Raw genomic sequence first — 17,811 nt, forward strand, 5'->3', positions numbered from 1 at the left:
TGCAGGCTATAAAAACGAAATCAAATTGATATCTCGTAAGATGGGAACAATCCTCATGAATGAGAAAAAGACCATTACAGGTCGGACTAATAGATAAATATTTTTTATGACAACTAAGGGGCAAATTTCAGCATCCACACATGAGTAAAGTGATATCCATGTACCTTTTTTAAACTGGTCTGTTTTTGAAAGGGGAATAAATAAATGTATCCCCGACTCCAAAAGAGCTACATTATGATACATTAAACCAGCAGATGACTTTTTATTGTGAGGTAATAATTCTGAAATTCGCATGCCTCCAAAGAATGCTAATATAAATGACGTATTAAATAATACACTTTCAAATTTGGAAAAACAAATGAATGAAGTGGCTTTACAAATATTTTTTAACAAATCAATTGTAATTGGCCTTCTAGTATCTGGGAAATGATGTGACTTCTTGTAACCTTTAAGGGCCTGCTGTACTGAAAAGAATTAATTGCACGGGGCTAAATTTCAGAGTTTAAAGAAAAATGACACTCCTGCCAATATTTTTACTGTATGGCTATAGGAAAAATTCAAGTGCATTAAGGAACCTAGAAAGCTCAAAATTGCTGCCTCAGAAGGAGAATCGAACTGAAATCCAAAATCTTTGGAGAATTTTATCCATTTATCCCATGCGGCTGAATAATCAACCCATGTACTCATGTGCTACTGAATTTTTTATAGATTCTGTCAAGACTTCTAAATTAAGTCCCATAGATGTTCTGGGCACACGAAACCTTCCTTGTCCACACTGGGCAGCAATTGCCGAAATCTTGATATCTGAAATCGAGATAAAGCATCCGCAGTTTGATTCTCCTTCCCTGGTATATGTCTAGCTTTCAGCCAAATATTCCAACGTAAACATAAAAATAGTAAGTGCCTCAGTAATTTTATAACAAAAATTGATTTGGATGATAAGCAATTAACTGAGTAAATGACTCCTTTATTATCTAAGTGTATTAAAATCCTCTTATTAGCAAAGTGCTCTCCCCAAATTTCTAATGCCACTACTAAAGGGAATAATTCTAATAATACTATGTTTTTATTCACTTTCGTGTAAATCCATTTAGCAGGCCATTTTACCACAGCACCAATGCGTTTTCCAAACGGCAGCAAATCCACATGACCCTACCGCATCTGTGAACAATTCCAAATATGATGAAATTATAAATTCATCCTGAAAAAATGACATCATTGTAAATGTCAAAAAATTTTAGCCATACTAGCAGGTCCTCTTTTAAGTCAGCAGTTAATCTGACATGAGAAAATGGTGATTTAAGACCTGACATAGCTAATGAAAGGCGTCGAGAAAATATCCTGCCAACTGGCATAATTCTTGTTGCAAATGCTAATAGTCCCATTAAAGACTTAAGCTCTTTTAACAACACTTTTTCCGTTTTCTATTTTGGACAAAGGCAATTGAAATTGTAAAAGTTCCGTATCGATAACTATTCCCAAAAATTAAATTTTTTTAGATGGAAAATTGTTTTTTCTGTGGCCAAAGGTACGCCCAAGTGCTGCATGTAATGGAACCGGACCCCGACTGCACTAGGGTATTTCCGTTAGACTCCCGCTTCCCTGTCCGAACACAGATCCACGAACACCTTTGCTGACTATTAGAGATGAGCGAATCGAACATGACGAAGTGGAATTCGTTCCGAAGATTTGGAAAAATTCTATTCGTGACGAATCCGAAGATTAGCAAACTTTGGATGCACGAATCGATTTTCCCAAAAATGGCGGCGACATGTGTGGCGACGGAGAAAATGGACAGAGAAGATGGGGCGGGGATCTCTGAGAAGTACGACGGTATATGATCTTCTTCGCACCCACGGCATCACCTCATAGAATCTCTGCATTGCATCTGCAATCACAACGCTGACTTCCCGGATCGCCACTCAGCCATTGGACTCTTGATAGTCGTCTCCCCACACTGCTGCTGGGGGGACTTTTTAACCTAGGCCTGTGTATGGCCTTCAATTGAAGCTGCTTCCGCTCCGCCACTCTGCCATTGGACTCTTGATAGTCGTCTCCCCACGCTGCTGCTGGGGGGACTTTTTAACATAGGCCTCTGTATGGCCTTTAATTGAAGCTGCTTACGCTCCGCCACTCTGCCATGGGCCTCTTGGGTATCCCAGAAGCTGCTCAGCGGGTCAGGGCAATAAAGCTCCCGGTTCGCAGGTTGTTCCGTCTTATGGATGGAAGTACGACGGTATATGATCTTCTTCGCACCCACAGCATTACTTCGTAGAATTTCTGCATTGCATCTGCAATCACAACGCTGACTTCCCGGATCGCCACTCAGCCATTGGACTCTTGATAGTCGTCTCCCCACACTGCTGCTGGGGGGACTTTTTAACCTAGGCCTGTGTATGGCCTTCAATTGAAGCTGCTTCCGCTCCGCCACTCTGCCATTGGACTCTTGATAGTCGTCTCCCCACGCTGCTGCTGGGGGGACTTTTTAACCTAGGCCTGTGTATGGCCTTCAATTGAAGCTGCTTCTGCTCCGCCACTCTGCCATTGGACTCTTGATAGTCGTCTCCCCACACTGCTGCTGGGGGGACTTTTTAACATAGGCCTCTGTATGGCCTTCAATTTAAGCTGCTTACGCTTCGCCACTCTGCCATGGGCCCCTGTACCGCCTCCTCTTGCTGCTGTCAGGTCCAGAGTGTGTCATGGGTCCCTGTACGGCCTCCCATTGCTGCTGACTTCATCGCCAGACTCTGCCATGTGCCACTTTCAGGTCTCCTCACACTGCTGGTGGGTTCCATTTTGTCATAGGGTGCTGTATGGCCTCCCATTGCTGCTGCCTCCACCGCCACACTGTGGCTCCACACTCTGGTTTTGGCCCCGTGACTGCCCAAATGAGTGAAGTGTGCGGTGATTCTAAGATCGACGGCACTCATCTGCATGTCATACTGACTGACAGTATTATTTCTCTTCCCCAGCAGACTCCAAGGGCATTTAAATTAAAGGTACAGTGTTCTGCACTAATATAAAGGCTCTCTGAAGCCTAGAAACACCCTTTTTATAAGTTAAATTCGCAGCGAATATATTCGGCTCGAAGCTAATTTATTCGGCGAATTCGGCGAATCAGCCGAACCGAATTTTTGAATAATTCGCTCATCTCTACTGACTATACAAATCTAAACAAGACCAGTCTTGAAATAAATCAGGAAATAGACTCCTTTATTTTAACACAGATACAAGATATATACACGGGGGGGGCAATACACACCCAATAACAAGAAACACATCAGCAGACAGTCCCATCAGGGGGAAGGGCTGCCGGAAACGCCCACCACCAAGCCAATACACAAACACATACATCCCATAATAGTTTGCTCCCAAGCAAGACACTCAGGACATTTCACACTGCACCCCTAACAGGCACAGGGTGACTTACACATAATATGGGGAGCTGAGACAGGGGTCTCCCCACCTCTCTAAAGTGAGCTGTGTTCCATGGGCCCCCCACCCAAAGTCACTCCCGTCACACTGCGTGACCATATTAAATAATTGTAACATGAAAGAACAAAGAGATGATTCTGCTGGACCTATAAAAAGGAAATCATCCAAGTATTGCAATATGCCTTCAAATCCTGCTTCAAAAGAAACAATCCATTGAAGAAAAGTAACACATTTTTCAAAATAAGCACACGAAATAGAGCATCCCATTGGAAGACACTTGTCATAATAATATTCTCCTTCAAAATATATTCCCAAATAATTAAAAGAAGAAGGGGCTATTGGCAACAGGCGGAAAGTCGCCTTAATATCAGCTTTTGCAAGTAATGCTGCTTTCCCAAATTTTCTTATCTTATATATTGCTTCCTCGAAAGTGCAATAAGAAACAGATGACAACTGTGGATCAATTTCATCATTTAGAAATGATCCTTTTGGAAAGGATAAATGATGTATCAGACAGAATTAATTTGGCTCTTTTTTTTGGTATAACACCAAGTGGTGATATTCTAAAATTTTTAAAAGGTGGATTTTTAAAGGCAAATTTGTCTTTATTAGATTTTGTATCAAATTAAACAATATATAGCAAGAAAATAATAAGAATATCGACAATGGAATGGGCAAAAAAACAACAACATAGGTATCAGTATGATCCATGGGGATGAAGGAAGATGAATCCAAACATAGATACAAGGGGGGCATCCTCAGACAGGCGATATTCAACAGTAATGAGATAATTCCATAAAACCAAGAAAATACACCCAGACAGAGAGGAAAGAGAAAAGGAGAGAGGAGAAAAAAAAGGGGGGGGGGAGGAAAAGGGGGAGGGGGGAGACACCAGATGTAAAGATATTGAAGGAAGAGAGGAAAGAAAAGGAAGAGGGTCGGGAGATGGGCACAGCAACAGGTGGAGACAAAGTGATCATGAAAAAGGTGGATTTTTAAAAGGTCCTGCCATACGGCCTTCTAGAAGTTCTTTGTTTAATTTTTCCCTAACTATATGTGGAAATTGTGAAACGGACTTCAAATTGTTAACCAAAATACAACCTGATCCAGAAAATACAGGTAACTGGAAACCATTTGTAAAGCCTTCAGTTAAAAACTTGACTGTCTCCTTGTTTGGATATTGTGATGGAGGGTAAGCGGGACAGAACACACAAGGCAGATGGCAAACATTTAAAGCTTTATTAAAACAGACAACAGTCACTGAATGGGGAGTAGTGCAGAGAGAGAGCCCCAAATACTTTGTAATTCAGCCCCGGTGGGCAAAGTTAAAGTCTCTACAGCAGTTTGTAATCCAACAGGGAGGTAAGAGGCAGTTCATAAACAGGTCAGACAACAGGAGAAGCATACACTCACGCAGGGCTGATGTGATAGTCCCAGATAGAGCCGGCAGCGTCTCAGACAAAGCTGGTGTGGTGGTCTCAGGCAGAGCTGATGTGGCTTCTGGGGTCCCCCTTACTCCAATAGAACTCAGGCAGAGTCTGGGCCACTAGAGTCCAGCCGCAGCTGTATCCCTCAGTGGCTGCACAGCAGAATGGAACATCGGGAGAGATGACCTCTTAAACCCTGGGGCAGGACGAGAGATGGAAGGGGGTCATTACAGGATGACAATGGAGGGAAGGCCTTAATTGAGTTTAGGTACATTTTGGATGACAATGGAGGGAATGGATAGGAAAGGAAATACAGTAATTGAATTTGTAGCTGTAAACAGGAGGGCAGTGGGGAGGATATTACAGTTTGGCAGAAAAGCAGGTCGGACAAGATGGTCAAGGAAACACAGTAATTAGATTTGCAGCTGTAAACGGGATAACAGTGGGGAAGAATATACATTTGGATACAAACCAGGATGGGCAAGAAGGATAGGGAAGGAAACACAATAATTGAATTTGTAGCTGTAAACCGGATAACAATGGGGAGAATACACTAATTGAATTTGGGACCTTTTGTGTAGGGGGCGCGTTAATTACAGCTAGGGGCTTTTGGCACACAGGAGTAGAATACTAATTAGAGGATGCTCTTCCTATGGCCAGGAGGGACTAAAGGAACAAGGAATTAATAACTGGGAATTAATAACTGGGCTGGCAGAGAACCCATATCGTGACACTCTGGATCATTAAGCAGGAATTAACAATTGGCCGGGCCCCTATACCGTGACAGATATATTTCCAGCCAATTAAGCATGTTTGTTAATTTCACTGGTGTGTAAGCTTTTTGGAAAGTTATCTCTTTGGTTTTGAAATGCGACATTTAAGTACAGAGTGTTGTCCTGAACAAAAGGAGCGTTCATGTTTGTATTTACAAGAATTTCCCCACTTACACTGGGTTTCGTTAAAAGCAGAGCAGTAACCTCTTTATAAGGAGAGATGGCGGGTGTAGATTGTAGTGTTACATATGCAGCTTTTGTGGAAGAATCAGATTAAGCCACAATCCTACATCTTTCATTCCCCATTATAAAGAAGGGTAAATAGATCATTTTTGTCTAAAAGACTCGTCATAGTGATACCAACCTAATCCACCAAAGCTTTTCTATGCTTCCAACACATGTTCCAAATGTTAGAATAAACCGCTGCAGTATTCTGGGTGTTTTCCGCCCAAAACACTAGAATAAATAGTGAAAGCCTGTAACCAATTGTTAAATGATCTCACTATTGGTCTCCATCTGTCGTCATCAGTTTTTTCATCCAATTTGTTTTCCAATTTATGTGTAAAATGGGAGTAAAGACAAAATCACTAAAAAAAAATCCCCTTTCCAAATGTTTTCTTTTATCTGAGCTGAGAGGTGATAACCTAGCGGCGATATTTCACAAGGCAATACCTCCTTTAGACACGTCTCAGGAACTGCTGAATTATTAATAGACAAATTAGGTGTTGTAGACTGTACCAAAGGCAAAGCATTGCTCACAAAATTTCCTATAGAATGATTGATGGGAAAAATACTATCCCTTGAATTGGAATTACCTAACGCATTTGACCAAACAGCCGCATAATTAGTATCAGTATTAACAGAAGCAGGAATATTGTTTCCTAGATTGTAAGCTCGAAGGAGCAGGGCCCTCGAACCCCTCGTGTATCACATTGTATTGTTATTGTACTGTTGCATGTTCTGTCTCCCTTTGTAATGTACAGCGCTGAGAGAACTGTTGGCGCTATATAAATACTGTATTATAATAATAATAGCTATTTTTTTTAAATAATCCAAAATACAATGCAATAAATCTGTTAACTCACCACTAGATGTGTCTGTCTCAATGACTTGTTCCATAGGAGCCCTGTGCTGACCAATTCTGCCCCTCCTGGTTATGGCCGGGATAACATGCACAGGCTCTTCCTCTGTGTCAGTCACCTGACCTTCCCGGCCTGAGGAAAGCAGAGTCGGTTGCCTAGCATCCTCTTCAGTGGCCGCTGCCTCCAAAGCCACCTCATTTGAAGCTGAGTGTTGGGCCCTCCTACCTGGCCTTCTGGGCGGGGATGGGGACTGGCCCCTCCTCTTCTTCTTCTCACAGGGATTTACTCTGCTGCATCCCACACTTGGTGCCGCCTCTTCCTGCTGCTCCGGACCGCCCTCCTGGTGACCCGGGAAGGATGTGAACGCAGCGGCGGGCCACGCCGGTTCTGTGGGCGATTCTGTGGACTCCTAGCCGCTGGTCTCCCTCTGTCCCGACAACATCCTGGTGAGTCTTCAGCCTCGTCTTCCGCTGTCTCTTCCACTTGTCCTGCCGCTCCTCATCCTCTTCAGCCATCTGTAGGCATTTTCTGAGCCGTTCTCCTCCTCCGCTGGTGCCGCTCGCTCCAACACTCTCCTCATCAGCGTCTTCATGGTCAGGTGCAGGTTCCCTGGAGCTCATTGTACTGACACCGACCAGCTGGCCATCTCCCGCCGATGGAGCTCCTATATATAATGAGCCCCACTTTCTACAACTTTCCACCAGTCATGTGACCTTCTGGAATGTTCTCCCAGGTCACGTGATACTTGTTTTCCCGCCCAAACTAAGGCACAGTAACCTTATATGTATATACATATCTTTTTTACATAAACGGCCGGACAGTGGCAGTCCAGGGGCGGGTTGCCATTCTCTGGGAGTGCGCAGCACCGCGATCTGGTGCCCACTGTGTCCTCAGTGGAACACCGACTGTCATAGGGGACCTCTGTGCGAGGTCCTGATCGTGTGATCATTGATTGGCCAATCAGTGATCACATGCATAGTAAGCAAGATGTCCCTCCTGACATCATTGCTTACTACGTGTGAAATCTGTGAATGATCACCGAGATCACATGGTACAAGGCTATTCGCAACAGCCTTGTACCATGTGACAAGCTGTGACCAATTGCAGCTCACACAGTAGTTCTCAATGGCTGCAAGAGTGCAGCTAGAGAGAAGGAGAAATGATTGCTTCTATAGCCTTTATGGGTGAAAAAGCAATCGGTGTAAAAAAAAAAAATCTTCATCACCCTCCACAAGCAGTACAGTGTCACCATGGTGACACTGTACTGCTAGGGTGACAGTATGTTAGAAAAAACAAAACAAATATAAAAAAAAAATGTAAAAAGAGTTTTAAAAAAATTATAATTTTTGGTTATAAACTAATTTGGGTTATTTTTTTTCACTAAAAAGATAACTGAATAAATTTGGGCCAAGATTTATGAAGAAAGATTATTTATTTGCAAAATTTTATAAAAAAAACACTTTTTTCAAAATTTTTGGACTTTTTCGTTTGTATAGCAAAAAAAAAAATAAAATCCCAGTGGTGAATAAATACCACCAAAATAAAATTTTATCTGTCTAAAAAAAGGCTAAAAAATTCATATGGGTACAGTGTTGCATGACCACGCAATTGTTATTCAAAGTGTGACAACGCTGAAAGGTGAAAATTGGCCTGGGCAGGAAGGGGGTGGAAGTGTCCGGACTGGAAGTGGTTAAAAGAAAACTGGCACAAACTAGTAACAAATGCTATTTTTTCACCAACCAACAAAGGGCCCAAAATAAATGTTCCAGCTCCTGATGATGGCAGTGATATCACATTTGTGTGTTATTTGTTGTTTGTACCCGTAGTACGGCCCAGAAACATTAGCGCACATTTTGCTTTTTTTTTTTAATCCAACTTAAAATACACTGACCCTGACCTTTGACCCCAACCTTGACCCCCAAATCTAACCCTGACCTAGGGAGCTGCCAATCACAGACAATAAACATATTAGCCACATTTCAGGGATTATTTGTGGCGGCTGTTGAATGCTGAAACATTTGCACAGAAATTGTTTTCTGTATAGATCCCCTAAATTTCACTTCTCAATTCTGCATAATTATTCTGGATCCACGACTCAATGAAAACACCAAAAGCTACCGGATCCCCATGAAAACAATGCAAACGGCATTCATTCAACAAGGTTTGGTAGCCTCTAGATTCCTCCAAATACAGGTTTCCTTTTAACCACTTGTCCTCCAGAGGATTTACCCCCTTTCCTGACCAGGCCAGTTTTGGCGATACCGCGTAGCGTTACTTTAACTGACAATTGCGCGGTCATGCAACACTGCACCCAAATGAAATTTACGTCCTTTTTTCCCCACAAATAGAGCTCTCATTCGGTATTTGATCTCCTGTCCGTTTTTTATTTTTTGCGTTTTAAAAAAAAAAAGACCAACAATTTTGAGAAAAGAATATTTTTGACTTTTTGCTATTAAACGTCCAGTAAAAAAAAAAAAAAAAAATCAAATTTCATCATAAATTTAGGCCAAAATGTATTCTGCGACATGTCTTTGCGAACAATAAGTGTAAATTAATTGCTTTATGTGAAAGTTATAGCAACTGATAGTGGGACTGCGGTGGGCATTCTGACACTGGGGGGAACTGACTTGGTGTCACTGACATCCCCAGCGACACCAATACAATAATCAGTGCTAATAAAAAGCACTGACACTGTCCTAATGGTACTGGGCAGGAAGAGGTTAACATATGAGGTGATTAAAGGGTTAACTGTGTGCTGTGTTAGTGCTTTTTACTGTGTAAGCACACTGCTTTGTATGGCTATGCTATACAGAGCCATGCAAAGTAGTGTGCAGGAGCTGACAGGGGAAAGAACTGTATTGTTTACATACAGTTCTCTCCCATCAGTAATGCTCCCCGATCACCGGATGCTGGTGAGTAATCACCGGCCGGGACCCAGTGATTACCAGGAAATACAAACTCACGCATATATACGTGATTTTGCGCACTCCTGCCGCCCTGTAGCAGTATATCTGTTATAGGGCGGCAGGAAAGCGGTTAAAGAAGTTGTGCTTTAATATTCTTGACTTGATGGTAAATTCATATACTTTATGGTAGAAAGTCTTTTTTTCTGAGAACAAGTGAAGAGCAGTAGAGCTCCTGATACACATCCCTGTGTCTATGCATGGCCGTGCTTTCATTTTACACAGGGTGTCATATCCCACATTTCTATACTGTGGGGACACCCATGGTGCTCCCCCAGGGACCGACTGATTATGGACCAGTCACTCGTACTGGAAAGAGAACCCCTTTAGTTCTGGCAGCCGGACTCTACTACACTCATCACACCATACATTATATCACGCTCACTAGAGGCTCAACTTCCCTAATACCACGGCAGACAAGTTCACAGATTTCACACATCGGCCCTTCCACTGCCCCACTATAGGACCCTTCTCAGCACAGACTGACTATACTGGAATATGATTGGTCGATAGGGATTACTGCATGGCATCCTTTCTCTATGTGGTGCCTTACTGAGCAAACCCAGTGTAGTTATTTGTGCCACCAGGGACCCCATCCCACAAATAAGAAACATATAGAAACTTGTTTAGAAAAGATTTATTGACAATGCAAATATGTAAAAAGGGAATTTACAATCATCTAAACATATCAATGTATTAAAATACAATTTATCTTGATTACATTACAAAATTCTGCATAGATAACTGCCAGATTCACAAAACATTTTTTTTTTTTGCAGGAAAGTAACGATGTTTACTAATAAAGACTGTCAATAATTTTATAGAAATCTGTACTTGTAACTTGTTCATGCAGATTTGGCAATATATCTGTGAAGGGTGAAATGTATCCAGGTCATGGTATATCTAGCGGGGGTTAGCCTAGGTTCCCACTATGGATCACACAGGGATGCACACTGCATTCTGTACAATTCACATGATTCAGTGCAGTGCAAGCTGACCAATTCATTTTGAATCCGCTCAAATGGCACCCAAGTTCTGCACCAAGTCTGGAAATGCACTGCAACCAGATCACATGGTCATGTTGTACCCTGCAATCTGGCGCAGGATACGCTCTGCATTTGTGACCTGTGTTTGTGGTGTCATTAACATTGCACTAACCCCCCTGCAGATCACAAGGGCAGTGCAGTTAGAATGCAGTGTGGGGAACCCACATGGATGGCGGATTTCCTGCACCGCATTCTAGTGTGAACCGGGCCTTAGTCACATGTAACCGGACTTGTTCTGTAATGTTTACATTTCACAGCCATCCAAGCAGCTTCTTACGTTGAGCAAAATGTAACTTAAAGAAGAATGATCACTTTTTTATACTAACGAGTTCCTGATGAGACAAAGTAAATGCAGCATTTCCCATCTCCTTAGGTGTCCTGTAACACGAGCAGTGATGATGGAAAGGATGCCCCCCTTGGCACACAGCTGCCCAACAACACCACTAGCAAGGAGACGGCTGCTTTCCCTACGACTGTCTCCAGCTCCCAGCACTTGTCTGAGGCAAGCACCAGCAATAACAATGCCGAGGGAAGGGAGGCGACACACATCACCTTCTTCTGCATTCCTCCTGCCTGTGCTTGCCTTGGACATGTGCTGTTAGTGGGAGGCAGGTGCTTGCTATCAAAGCAGTCATCTCCTTGCTCGCTGTGTTGTGGGGCAGCCATGCACTAAGGGGGGAGGGGCACCCTGTCTAACATCACAGCTAGTGGTCCGGGGCACCAAGGATGATGGGATACAGTACTACATGGACTCTGTCCTATCAGGAACTCCGTACTGTAAAAGATAGTGATAACTCTTCTCTATATGATGTGGACAGGGCTGCAAATTCAGCACTCCTGACCACCCAAGACATGCACCCGTCAAGGCTGTACACATGCCACAGCCGCAATGTCAATGGTGACCCATTCAAGTGAATGGGGCTGTGCTGCACCTGCCCAGCAGCCGTGTGCAATGCATGCAGTTGCAGTGTAGTGGTTAGCCATTTTCAGGGTTAAAACAGGCAGAGAGGAGGTGACATATCCCATCCCAGCCGCCTGTCACTGCTTTTCAGAGGGGCAGCGAGCGCTGCCACATGTCCCTTCAAGCCCTAATAAGGCCGGTCTGTAATGTATACATCATACCCTCCTATATCTATGTCCGTTCCTTAGAAGGTGTAACGGAACCGGACCCCGACTGCGCTAGGGTATTTCCGTTAAGACTCCCGCTTCCCTGTCCGAACATTATCCACGGACACCACCGCTGACCATACAGGAAAATAGACAGCACCAGACTCTTCTTAAGACAGGAAGTAGAACTGCTTTATTTTAACACAAACACAAGATATATACACAGGGCGGGGAAATACAACCAGGAACAGGAAACACATCTGCAGGCCGACCCATCAGGGGGAAGGGCTGCTGGAAACACCCCCCAGCAAACCATGACACACAATAGAACAAAGGGATACACCAGGTGGCAGGAACACATACATCCCATAATAGTTTGCTGGCAAGCAAGACACAATAGAACAATGGGATGCAGCAACACATGGCAGTGAACAATGGACAACCCCCCACCCCACCTATACATGTCTACACAATATCAGGACAGAGCACTGTGATGAACCGTCCCTTTGTGATAACATTTTGCCCTTTCTGTTTCAGTTTTCTCCCCTTAGTAAAGCTGTATATGTTTAGCAGCTGTTATGTAGACAGGCATTCCACACTGTTTGTTTTGGGAAATGTGACCTTGTAGTCTTTCACTTCTATAGAATTCATACTATATTATTGGTGGTAGGGTTTTGTTGTGGGTGGGGAAAACCCGGTGCCAAGCTGTCTGTTGGGGGTGAAGCTGTATATACTGAGCTGTGTTTAATAAAGATTGATTCATTTCACCCTACACGAAGTTCCGACTCGTGGTTTGGGATAGCAGGGAAGGATTGGTTTTGAGCTCGCATCGTTCCGCACGAGGAAGCCCAGGCAGAACGGTTCCGCCACAACCACCCTGTACCCCTACCAGGCACAGGGTGGGTTACACATAAGAGGAATCTGGGGAGCTGATACAGGGGTCCCCCCACCCCTAAAAGTCACTCCAATCAGAGAAGGTACATATGCTTCAGGACATGAGAAGGTTTAGGTAGACATTAAAGCAAAATGATTCGGAGCTTCACAAATTATTTTTATTTCAAACCCAATAAAACCTCACAACATGTTCATGGTTTAGGCTTCGGATTGCTGTTGTCTAACGGGTGTCATCATAGAAGAAGAGAAAACCCTGCTGAACAATATGAGGGGTTTAATATATTCAGGGCAGAAGGATGTTAGGCTGGGGGGATGTACGTCTTTATCCAATCACAATACATATAATGCTGACACATTTTTATATTTGTGGTCTCAAACACCCTGCTATCAGATATAATATAGACTGCTACTTCCAGAGTTCAGGGCGAAGTGACAGGGTCTCTTTAAAGCTCACTCCCCCAACTCATTTACACTTCCCTTTCCAGTATTAGAAAAAATCCTCCTGCGCTGATAAGGAAGTAAGCCCTAATCTCTAGCAGCTAACACTCAAACCCGATAACCAATCTGTATGTCAAATGTAAAAAATAGTGTAGCGCTACAAACTAAGAATAAATAAATGATAATAGGAAAAATAATAATAAAATTACTCAATCAATATTGTGACTAGTGAAAGTGATGGCAATATTTACATATAACACAAACAATAATAGTGCTGGGGTCACCTTAGTGACCTATACAAGTGACACACAAAAAATGAATAAAATAAAGCGATAGTGTCACTTCAAATCTCATAAATAAACATTCTAATAGTCCATGAAATAGCAACAAAAGGTGTTTCTAAAAACATGTCACCTGCAATACGTGATGAATTTGTGAAAGTGCCAGCACACACTTTTTTCACTCCAGCTGCAGTGCCTCCTCACCTCCTTTATGTGACCACAAAGGGCCAAAAAGCATTCAGGATCACCCTCGATCCTTCACATCACCAGCTAATAGCTCTCCTCCTTCAATATATCTCCAACCAGCCTTCAGGATCACCTATGGTCCCCTGATAATGATCCTCCTCCAATATCCTTCCAATGCAATCTCCTGGACCCTCTATATAGGTACTCTGCAGAATATTACTCACCATACCTCTTGCTCCGCTCCTTTTCCCACCATCTCTGCTTTGTTACTGCGTCTCCATGGCCAGTGATACCCCACTTTGTTGAAGCCCCCCAAAAATACCTGGGTGTGGGACAGGATGTAACATCCTCCCAGAAAGCAGTGCTTGGGGATGAGCGACCAGCCAGAACCCTGACAAGTGAGAGAGGAGGGTGACATCATCACCCTATAAAAGAGCCAATCCCATCTGACATGGAGCCTACACAGAGGTAAAGACTGCAAAGCAATGGAGTCGGGGGAAATGATGAGGTATGTTGGGTTGCCTGTAAATAGACTGTTACTTTGTTCTGAGCGGGCAAAGTCAGATTCTCTATATAGGGATCCTCAAACATGTAGCAGTTCATTAAAGTGACACGCCCTCACCAAGCCTGCTACTGTATGGATTGAAGGATCAATACAGATTGGAAGTAGCTGTAAATCCTTACATATAAGTGAAGTGACTGGCCTCAGGTGATCCACAGAGATGAAACAAATCCTCCTACATAAGTTGCACAGTAAATGATGTAGCGCTATATTAAATAATAAATGCATATGTGAATAACATTAGAGATGAGCGAATCGAACTAGGCGAACCGGAATTCGAGTCGAATTTCAGGAAATATTCGATTCGTGTCGAAACCGAAATTTTGCCTACTTCGGGTGCGCGAATCGAACATTTCCCGATCAGCCGGCAAAAGTGTCCCTGCAGTGAGCTCCGCTATTTCTGACAGTTCTCTGACAGAAGGAACACATGTTTAGCGGTTGAAACATTGTATCTATTAGTTTACATTTAGGATACAGATGTTTCAACCACTGTACATGTGAAGAAGTTGTGAGAGAACTGTCAGAAATAGAGGAACTCTGCACATACACTTTTTGCCGGCTTGGAATTATTCTTCTTTTCATCCTACTTCTTCTTCTTCTTCATCCTCAGAAGAAGAGGATGAGGATGAGGATGAAGAAGAAGAAGAAGAAGAAGAAGAAGAAGTAGGATGAAAAGAAGAATAATTCCAAGCCGGCAAAAAGTGTATGTGCAGAGTTCCTCTATTTCTGACAGTTCTCTCACAGCTTCTTCACATGTACAGCGGTTGAAACATCTGTATCCTAAATGGAAACTAATAGATACAATTTGTATCTATTAGTTTCCATTTAGGATACAGATATTTCAACCGCTGTACATGTGAAGAAGCTGTGAGAGAACTGTCAGAAATAGAGGAACTCTGCACATACACTTTTTGCCGGCTTGGAATTATTCTTCTTTTCATTCTTCTTCTTCTTCCTCATCCTCATCCTCTTCTTCTGAGGATGAGGATGAAGAAGAAGAAGAAGAAGAAGTAGGATGAAAAGAAGAATAATTCCAAGCCGGCAAAAAGTGTATGTGCAGAGTTCCTCTATTCTGCAGATACACTTAGAGGAGCTCTGCAGATACACTTAGAGGAGCTCTGCACATACACTTTTTGCCGGCTTGGAATTAATCTTATTTTCATCCTACTTCTTCTTCTTCTTCTTCATCCTCATCCTCAGAAGAAGAAGAGGATGAGGATGAAGAAGAAGTAGGATGAAAATAAGAATAATTCCAAACCGGAAAAAAGTGTATGTGCAGAGCTCCTCTAAGTGTATCTGCAGAGCTCCTCTAAGTGTATCTGCAGAATAGAGGAACTCTGCACATACACTTTTTGCCGGAAACCGCTGTATGGAGTGAATGTCCCAGAACTGTCAGAAATAGACTATTTATGACAGTTCTGGGACATTCACTGCATACAGCTGTTTTAACCGCTGTATGGAGGGAATGTCATGGAACTGTCAGAAATAGACTATTAATGACAGTTCTGGGACTGTCCTTCAATGCAGCGGTTGAAACATTGTATGTATTTGTTTCCATAAATGGATCCATTTATGGAAACAAATACATACAATGTTTCAACCGCTGTATGGAAGGACAGTCCCACAACTGTCATTAATAGTCTATTTCTGACAGTTCCATGACATTCCCTCCATACAGCGGTTAAAACAGCTGTATGGAGTGAATGTCCCAGATCTATCAGAAATAGACTATTTATGACAGTTCTGGGACATTCACTGCATACAGCTGTTTTAACCGCTGTATGGAGGGAATGTCATGGAACTGTCAGAAATAGACTATTAATGACAGTTGTGGGACTGTCCTTCAATGCAGCGGTTGAAACATTGTATGTATTTGTTTCCATAAATGGATCCATTTTATGGAAACAAATACATACAATGTTTCAACCGCTGCATGGAAGGACAGTCCCAGAACTGTCATTAATAGTCTATTTCTGACAGTTCCATGACATTCCCTCCATACAGCGGTTAAAACAGCTGTATGAAGTGAATGTCCCAGATCTATCAGAAATAGACTATTTATGACAGTTCTGGGACATTCACTCCATACAGCTGTTTTAACCGTTGTATGGAGGGAATGTCATGGAACTGTCAGAAATAGACTATTAATGACAGTTGTGGGACTGTCCTTCCATACAGCGGTTGAAACATTGTATGTATTTGTTTCCATAAATGGATCCATTTATGGAAACAAATACATACAATGTTTCAACCGCTGTATGGAAGGACAGTCCCACAACTGTCATTAATAGTCTATTTCTGACAGTTCCATGACATTCCCTCCATACAGCGGTTAAAACAGCTGTATGGAGTGAATGTCCCAGATCTATCAGAAATAGACTATTTATGACAGTTCTGGGACATTCACTGCATACAGCTGTTTTAACCGCTGTATGGAGGGAATGTCATGGAACTGTCAGAAATAGACTATTAATGACAGTTCTGGGACTGTCCTTCAATGCAGCGGTTGAAACATTGTATGTATTTGTTTCCATAAATGGATCCATTTATGGAAACAAATACATACAATGTTTCAACCGCTGCATGGAAGGACAGTCCCAGAACTGTCATTAATAGTCTATTTCTGACAGTTCCATGACATTCCCTCCATACAGCGGTTAAAACAGCTGTATGGAGTGAATGTCCCAGATCTATCAGAAATAGACTATTTATGACAGTTCTGGGACATTCACTGCATACAGCTGTTTTAACCGCTGTATGGAGGGAATGTCATGGAACTGTCAGAAATAGACTATTAATGACAGTTCTGGGACTGTCCTTCCATGCAGCGGTTGAAACATTGTATGTATTTGTTTCCATAAATGGATCCATTTATGGAAACAAATACATACAATGTTTCAACCGCTGTATGGAAGGACAGTCCCACAACTGTCATTAATAGTCTATTTCTGACAGTTCCATGACATTCCCTCCATACAGCGGTTAAAACAGCTGTATGGAGTGAATGTCCCAGATCTATCAGAAATAGACTATTTATGACAGTTCTGGGACATTCACTGCATACAGCTGTTTTAACCGCTGTATGGAGGGAATGTCATGGAACTGTCAGAAATAGACTATTAATGACAGTTCTGGGACTGTCCTTCAATGCAGCGGTTGAAACATTGTATGTATTTGTTTCCATAAATGGATCCATTTATGGAAACAAATACATACAATGTTTCAACCGCTGCATGGAAGGACAGTCCCAGAACTGTCATTAATAGTCTATTTCTGACAGTTCCATGACATTCCCTCCATACAGCGGTTAAAACAGCTGTATGGAGTGAATGTCCCAGATCTATCAGAAATAGACTATTTATGACAGTTCTGGGACATTTACTGCATACAGCTGTTTTAACCGCTGTATGGAGGGAATGTCATGGAACTGTCAGAAATAGACTATTAATGACAGTTCTGGGACTGTCCTTCCATGCAGCGGTTGAAACATTGTATGTATTTGTTTCCATAAATGGATCCATTTATGGAAACAAATACATACAATGTTTCAACCGCTGCATGGAAGGACAGTCCCAGAACTGTCATTAATAGTCTATTTCTGACAGTTCTATGACATT

General features: G+C 42.5%; 1 pseudogene; it reads right to left on the bottom strand.

Moving 5' to 3' along the window:
• Positions 1 to 5,635: 5,635 nt before the first annotated feature.
• On the bottom strand, positions 5,636 to 6,562 carry LOC149442149 (uncharacterized; annotated as a pseudogene).
• Positions 6,563 to 17,811: the final 11,249 nt, after the last annotated feature.

The sequence above is a fragment of the Staurois parvus genome, unplaced genomic scaffold (genome assembly GCF_062004578.1).
Source record: "Staurois parvus isolate SC_StPar_1 unplaced genomic scaffold, SC_StPar_1.0 ptg000908l, whole genome shotgun sequence".
NCBI lineage: Eukaryota > Metazoa > Chordata > Amphibia > Anura > Ranidae > Staurois > Staurois parvus.